The sequence below is a fragment of the Podarcis erhardii genome, assembly GCF_964252035.2.
Source record: "Podarcis erhardii genome assembly, chromosome: 14".
Taxonomy (NCBI): domain Eukaryota; kingdom Metazoa; phylum Chordata; class Lepidosauria; order Squamata; family Lacertidae; genus Podarcis; species Podarcis erhardii.
The window spans coordinates 54,258,028-54,266,103 of NC_138503.1; the positions used below are offsets into that span (position 1 = coordinate 54,258,028).

The 8,076-nt window shown below is 50.0% G+C and overlaps 1 protein-coding gene across 1 annotated transcript in view; it reads left to right on the forward strand.

Moving 5' to 3' along the window:
• The window catches only part of LOC309329095 (coronin-7-like), a 100,462-nt gene that overhangs the window by 36,716 nt on the left and 55,670 nt on the right, over positions 1-8,076 (forward strand).

The window sequence follows — 8,076 nt, forward strand, 5'->3', positions numbered from 1 at the left end:
ACTTGGGACACATTAAGGGTGATTTCTCTCAATGGTTCCAAGTTTTAACATAAACCTCCTCTCCCCCCCCCTCCTTCCTCTCTCTCTCTCTCTCCTTTTCCTATCTTTTTTTTTTTAAAGCTGATCTAGTCTCTGTGCATGTGCGGAGTTCATGTCTCAGCAAATCTTTTTTACTATTGAAATGTTGCATCTTTTGGCAAAATTAGAATTTGAATAAGGGAAGGGTAAGGAGTAGTTTTTAAAAGAGGGTTAGATTTAAAACAAAAAAGAGAAACTCAGCAATTGAAGTATTCACCAACAAAAGCTAGCAATTTCAGCCCAAGCAAAGCGACTGCTTCCTTTATGTACAGGAAAGGGCTAATATCCCTCTGGCCATTCGCGGAACAATGCCGCGCCCTTATATATGGGAAAATGGCCAGAGAGTCAGAATTCATAGGAATTTTTATTTTATTTATTATTATTTTTTTAACATTCTAAGTTTTTCGGCCTTACCATTTGCAGACAAAAATTTTCCTGCCCCTTTATTTACAGGATTGGTCAAGGCCCATATGTATTCGTCTGATTTTTAAATAGTAGACAAAATGATAAACACTGTAATCACTCAAATGCTTGATATTACCAGTTGTGCTTCAAAACATCACAGCTTCACCTCTCACCTTTTAAAACTAGAGAGCAAAGCTAGGCTGAATTTCAACTCCATCACCACACCAGAATTTAAGAATTACCCTGCGATGCTTGCGGACACATGTCCTTCCACACAGCCACAAATTGGGAGAGTTGAAAGGGACCCTGGGGTCATCTAGTCCAACCCTCCAAAATATAGGGTTCACAGCAAGATTTCACAGCAAGATTTGTACTACACACACATTCTTATGTATACAGGCACTACTGGGGAAGAGAGCACAATCAGTGCTCCTATCATGTACTAAGGAAGAGGAAAATGAAAATTCCTAACTTTATACAGAACCCTTTAGCAGATCTTGAGATTAGTTTGAGTTTACTTCCTTAGACGTGCAAGTTCCTTAGAGTGCAAGTTCCTAGACAAATGATCTTTAAAGAAAGATTGAAGTGAACATTTTCTTAAGATAGGGAGAGGATCTCTTATAAAGCATAGTTAAAACAGCCATAGATTTGATTTAAAGGGAATACAAAAGTGACAATTTTAAGCCTAATCTATGCCCCCCCCCTTTTGCAGTTTCCTTTAAAGGAAGCTTACTCGGAAGTAAATTTACCTGGCACAGAAGAAGAGAAAAAGGAAAAAAAACCTGAAAGAGACAGAATGAAACAAGGGGGGGCATTTTCTAAGAAAAGAGGCCTGATATCAGGAGCCTTACAATAACTCTTCTGTCCAACCAAATCAAAGTTAAAACTGGACTCAGATATTTTCTTAGAAGGAAGACCATACTTTCATAGGCATGTGCTTCATGAAATAAATACACTGCATTTTAGCTTGAGAGAGCAGTTGTGCTCACCTACACTTTTGCAGCAGAAACATCTAATTCACATTAGAAACATTCACATTCCAAAATAGACTGTAGACTCACGATCTGAAAAGTTGCGGCAAAGCAAGAGGTGGGGTAAACATTTGCACCCTTCATTCTCATTTTGTCTTATTTAGGACTGATAAGGTCCAGCATAGCTTCCTTAAATTTAAAATTTTGAAGCAAGCTTGCAGTTTAAACTATGCGCGCTTAAGAAAGGCAGTCTGTCAGAGACAGAAGGAACAGACAACACACATAACAGACAACATGTAAACACACATATTCTCATATATGTATTAACACACAACACACATAACAGACAACATGTAAACATATATACTCTCATCCTTTAGTTGGTTATTGCAAGGAGTTGGGCTGCTTCCTTTAGCTTCATTAAGTGACATTAGTAGGAAGGTCCCACATGGTTTTAAGAGCCTCCTTGCCTCTTCAAACACCACCAGTTAACCAGCCGGCCAACGCAATTCGGGCTTGGCGGAGGCGGTGCTGGCGGGCCAGATTTCAGAACAGAGGTTCTAATTTTGCTTCGATAATAATTTGTGGCCAGGAATCGTCTTCCAATACGTGATGACAAATTGGAGAGGAGAGTCAGGGTCCTTCTGAGACTGAGATGGCTTTCTAGAAGCCTTCTTCCCAGAGTGAGCCCGCTCGCGTTTGGAAGCCTGGGTACCCATTTTATGTTTTACGCGTGTCTAGACAGAAAGAGGGAAGAGAAAGGGCGGTAAGGATTGGTATATCTAGGAGATTGATATACTTAATACAGGATTCATAGTAAAGAGGGGTCTTTAGTCGCTTGGCAACTTCCTTAGAGGGTTTTTTAAAGAGCTCTAGCTATCCGGTATTCCTTCCTATTTCCTTAGTCAATAACCTGGGGTCCTTTTCCACTCTGCCGATCCCGCCCAATTCCTCATGGGCTATCCCTCCTGGCAACCTCCTACCTATCGTCAATCTCAGGAAAAGGGGCCCTACTGAACGCCCGCGCCATGCGGTGCCAGATCGGGTGATCCCTGGATAGAGTTTTGAACCGAAAATCCCCCTTGCTTTTGGAAGCGGGCTCACGCACGATACACGTGTTACGTGGCACCGACCAGTGCGGCTGGGATTGATACAGAAAGCAAGACCCCTTCCTGCCCCCTAGGAAGGACGCTCGGGAAGTTCGGAAAAAGAACTCCAACCCCTTGCTTTCAACTGGGATACCCGTTGCGGAGAGTCGGCTGTCTTTCCAAGCCGGGTCTCTCCGTCTTACTTTCGGACTCCCAATTGGTGCGGCTGGCTGGAGGGTTTTTAGAGAAAGAGATAGAGCTCAGAACCCCCCTTTCAGGTCGAGCAGCAGTCCACGGTCTCTCTCACCAATTGGACCAAGAGACAGGCGAGAAGGAGCGATAGAGAGGAGGGCAGAGAATTCAGTTGCCAGGAGATTTCCACCCCTTTCCCACCAGTGCACTGGATTTTTCCTTTTCCTTATACTCACGTGTCTTCTATGATGATAAGCCGGCTGGATCCCTCTTTGCTCCCCGGCTGAACTCCTGGGGCTTTTGATTACCGCCCGGAAGATGGCCGGGGGTCCAAAGGATCTTCCCAGGCAAAATGGCCTGGTGCCGGCTGAAGATTTCGGGGCCCCCGGTCAGCAACGCGGGAGAACCGCATGCCCCACGTTGGGGCGCCAACTGTTACGGCAAAAATCTGGGTGCGAGGCTACTCTGCCACCCAGCTCATCGGACTAAGTCCGTGGGTCCCTGCGGAGGAAAATGAGCTCAGCCGGAGACAGGAGCAAACTGCAGAAGATCCAAGTTTATTGCGCAACAGGTTCAAGGCGAGATTGAACAGTGAGAAAGGGGTGACATGAGTTTTTGAAACTCCCTCCATGTCCCAGAATACAGTGCAAAACACGTCATGAATACATTAAAGAGAGGTTTGGTTACACAGATTACATCATGAATATATTAAAGGGAGGTTGGGTTACACAGATTAACATATGGAGGAGGGAGGGGGGAATATGCAGAGCTACACCGGATTAACATAAGGAGGAGGGAGGGGGGAATATGCAGAGCTGGAGATATGCACAGATAAACACTTCCTGGGGATGAGAAAACAATAGTCCCAAATATGCATAGTCTGCCACTTGACATTGTCTGGAGGAAAGGCTGATCAGAGCAATTTGAAAGGATTAGGGTCTTGACACCTTGCTTGAGGGATTATGCTGGACAGGGGAGGTGTGATGGTGTCCTAGAGTAATTGAGCAAACTGGCACGCTGATTTTCTATGAACTTTATAGATTTTAGTCCCTTTTGACATTGACAATTGGAATAAATGGATATATTGTAGCGAAGAAGAAGGTAAAGAAGACATGCCCCCCCCTTTCCGTATCAATAGAGAGTTGTGATTTGTTATGATGTAAACCACTCAGACTTCTTGGGAGCAGTATAGAAATTGCATTTTGATAAGCAGTCTCTCCAGATGTTGCGGGTGGACTCCCAAATCTGACCCTCCTCCCTGACCATTGGCTGGAGTCCTTGTCAACACTTCAGGGCTGTTATTCAGCCTCAAGTTGGCCGGCAAAGTCTCCTGGCAATGTGAGGGTGCAGGTCTGTCCAGAAATCTCCACCACCACCACCACCTCCTCCTCCTCCTCCTCTTCTTCTTCTTTTCTTCCTCCACCTCCTTCCTTCCTTGTCCACCGCCCTTCACTGGGTAACAGCAGCAGCGCTTTTATCTCCCTCCCTGTTGCGGTTGGAAAATCCACATGGCTCTTAAGGAAAATATTTGCTCAGCAGCACTTTTCGCAGGAATTTGGGAAGCTAATTTGAAAAATCTGCTGGGAAGCTGACAATGGGCCCTTTCAGCGTGTCACCCGCGAGACCCCGCGGGGAGCAGTGCCTGCTTGCCTGCCCACCGAGCCCCAGCCCTTCCTGGCTCCCCCCAACCAAGGAAACCTTCGCCTTGTGCCAGGCCCAGAGGTGAGGGCAGGCAGGGCGGGGGCTGCCTTTGGGAGCAGAGAGGGCAGCCTGCTAGGCTTTGGTCCTGCAAGGGGGGGGGCAGGGCAAAGGGCCCACACTGGAAAGCGGCCGGTGGCTTTGGGGAAACAGGAGCTGGGCTTCCAACGCCTCTCGTGTTAGAGTCATAGTTGGAAGGGACCCCCCAGGGTCATCCAGCCCAGCCCCCTGCATTGCAGGCATCTCAGCTAAAGCGCCCCTGAGAGACGGCCATTCAATCTCTGCTTGAAAACCTCCAAGGAAGCAGAGTCCACAACTTCCCACAGCTCTTACTGTCAAAAAGTTCTTCCTTTCTTCTTGCAATTTCTTCCTCCCAAGGAGAGGCGCTTGTGAGGTTTTCGGCCTCAGGCACTGCAGTAGCCAGGCTGGCTTTGGGTACACCCAAGACCCTCCTCGGAGCCCTTCCTCTGAGGCTGATGGCAGCAGAGAGCAGGGCCTTTTCGCTGGTAGCTCCCCACCCGTCAAACGCTCTCAGAGTGAGGGCTGCTGGGCGCCTCAGTGACGTCTTTTTGGTACCAGGGGAAAGCTTGCCGTAGAGCGACTGAGACGATTATGTTTTACTGTTAGCTGTTGCGTGTATTGTAAAAATGTCAGTGTTGTGCATGGCTTTTCTCTCTTTTTTAATGACATGTTTATGTTTTTAAATGTAAGCTGCTTGGAGGCCTCCTTAGGCAACAACTGATGAGTCATAATAGTAATAATATTGATAATAAGGAAGAGCATAAGAGCTGGCTGGATCAGGCTAGGTGGAGCCAGGGGCGTAGGAAGGGGGGTGCGGGGGGTGTGGACCACCCCAGGTGCCACCCTGATGGGGGGGGTGACAAAATGGCAGGCTGCAATCGTCACCATGGAGCTGGCAACGTGCACGAGCCACGCATCTTGGCACCCACAGGCTCCGCATTGTCTGCCTGCTGCCCTCCCCCCCCCCACAGCTGTAGGACGTCTGAGGCCCTGCTGTGCGTCTCATCCCTATGGGCATCAGGTGGCAGCACGGCACGGGGCATGCAGCGCCCATAGGGATAGGGCATGCAGCGGGGCCTCAGCCGCCCTACAACTGGGGGGGCAAGGCAGCGGGCAGGCAGTATGGAGCCTTATGGGCAGTTTGCCCCACCCCTGGGCACTCCGCCTCAGGTGCCCGAGAAGCTTCCTCCTCTGCTGGGTGGAGCCCATCCTTAATGACATCCTGTTCTCACAGTGGTTAATTAGAGGCCTCTGTTGGGAAACCCACGAGCAGGATTCGAACACAAGAGCCCCATCTCCTGGGGTTTCCAGCGACTGGGATTCAGGAGCATCGCTGCCTCCCGACGGTGGAGACAGAGCAGAGCCACCCTGGCTGGGAGCCATCAATAGCCCTCTTCTCATCCACCAGGAATTTGACCGATCCTCTTTTAAAACCAGCCAACGTGGTGGTCACCACCGTCTCCTGGGGCAGGGAGTTCCTTAGTTGGTGCTGCAGGAAGGATTTCCTTTTATCCAGCGGTCAGCAAACTTTTCCAGCAGGTGGTCAGTCCACAGTCCCTCAGACCTTGTGGGGGGCTATATTTATATTTTTTGGGGGAATGAATTAATTCCTATGCCCCACAAATAACCCAGAGATGCATTTTAAATAAAAGGACACATTCTACTCATGTAAAAACACACTGATTCTCGTACCGTCCACGGGCCGGATTGAGAAGGCAACTGGGCAGGATCCGGCCCCGGGCCTTAGTTTGTCTACCCATGCTTTTATCTGTCCAACATTGGATGTCCACGAGTTTGAGTGATATGAGAGAGGGAGAAAAACTTTCCTCTGTCTACTGCGCCAGGCATGATTTTACAAACCCCTTTCCTGTCCCCTTTTCTCTAAACCAAAAAACCCCCAAACGCTGCATCCTTTCCTCCCATCATCCCCTTGATTGTATTGTGAACCTTTCCCGGCTCTTCCCTATCCGTTTGGAGGTGGGGCGACCAGAACAGGGCCCATAATTCACAGCTCTGCTGCTTGACAGGGCTGGGGATGTTGTTTTCCGCTCTGCCTCAGGCAGCAAAATACCTTGAACCGATGCTCCTGTGGCACAGCCGGTCCTCTTAACAAGAGCGTGGCAGAGGCATAATTTGCACATTAAGATGCCCCTGCCCAGTGCTCAGCACCCCCAGGAGGGAAGGAAAGCCCCCCCCACCTTGAGCATTCGCTGTGCCCCCTTCCCTGCCCCCCCCCCCGCCACAGGGAAAGAGCTGCGTTCTTGCTAGGTGGGGCCACGGCCATGCAATCCAGCCTCGGAAAGCCCCTCCATCTAATCAGATCCATGTGGCGCTCGCCCGGTCCATGCACAGCCGGCCGCGGGTGGGGAGAGGGAAGCCGCCCTGGACTCTTGGCCGGCGAGAGGAGTCTGGAATGGGAGGCAGCTGTGTCAACAGGACCTGGGCTTGGCTCTGGCGGAAAAGAAGCTGAGGCGTTTTGGCGCACCTTGCTCTGCCCAAGGGTGCCCCCCCCTCTCCCTGTGTGGGCACAGGCAGGCAGCAGTGCCCACTCCAGTTGCTGTATCAGGCCTGAGAGGTTGGCTTCCCAGTAGTGCCTGCTCTGACTGGAAGCAGCTGCCCCGAGTCTCTGGGGCGTGGGTCCTTCCTAGCCTTGCCCTACAGCAGCCTTTCTCAACCTGTGGGTCCCCAGATGTTGTTGAACTACAACTCCCAGCACCCCTGGCTAGCAAGGCCGGAGCTCAGGGATGATGGGAGTTGTAGTCCAACAACTTCTGGGGACCCACAGATTGAGATCCACTGCCTTAGAGCATGGGTAGGCAAGCTAAGGTCCGGGGGCCAAATGCGGCCCAATCACCCTCTAAATCTGGCCCACGGACGGTCTGGGAATCAGCGTGTTTTACATGAGTCGAAAGTGTGCTTTTATTTAAAATGCATCTCTGGGTTATTTGTGGGGCATAGGAATTCGTTCATTTTTTTAATGTAGTCTGGCCCCCCACAAGGTCTGAGGGACAGTGGACCGGCCCCCTGCTGAAAAAGTTTGCTGACCCCTGCCCTAGAGACTCCAGCAAGGGGTTGAAACAGGAAGGCTCCCTCTTGAGCTCAGCATCTCCTTCTGAGCATCCTCAAGGATTTCTGGAAGGGATCGGCAGAAACCGCTGGCTCCCCTTCAGCGGATCGGTCCTTGCAGCGTCCGGAGGGGAACGGCCATTGTGGCTCCATGGCAGAGCAGAAGGCCTCAAGTTCAGTCTGCAGGCATTGGCTGCTGGGAATGTGCCCTGTCTGACACCAGAGCCATTGCTGCCAGCCCGTGTAGACAGTATTGAACTAGATAGAATCCATACCCGCCAACATTTCTCTGATAAAATAGGGACGTCCTGTTCTCCCATCAGGAAGCTTCTCCAGAGTTTGATCTTGCGGCACAGACAGACGTCATCTGCTCATCGACATCGGTCACCTCCAGCCAATGGCAACCTTTCTGCCTCACAGGATTGTTGTAAAGGAAAAATGTGCGGGGAAAGAAATCGTGTGCACCTTCCACAAATAAATGGAAATAGAATTTTAGCTGTAAGCTGCCGTGAGTCCCCATCAGGGAAAAAGGCGGAGAATAATAATAATAGTAATAA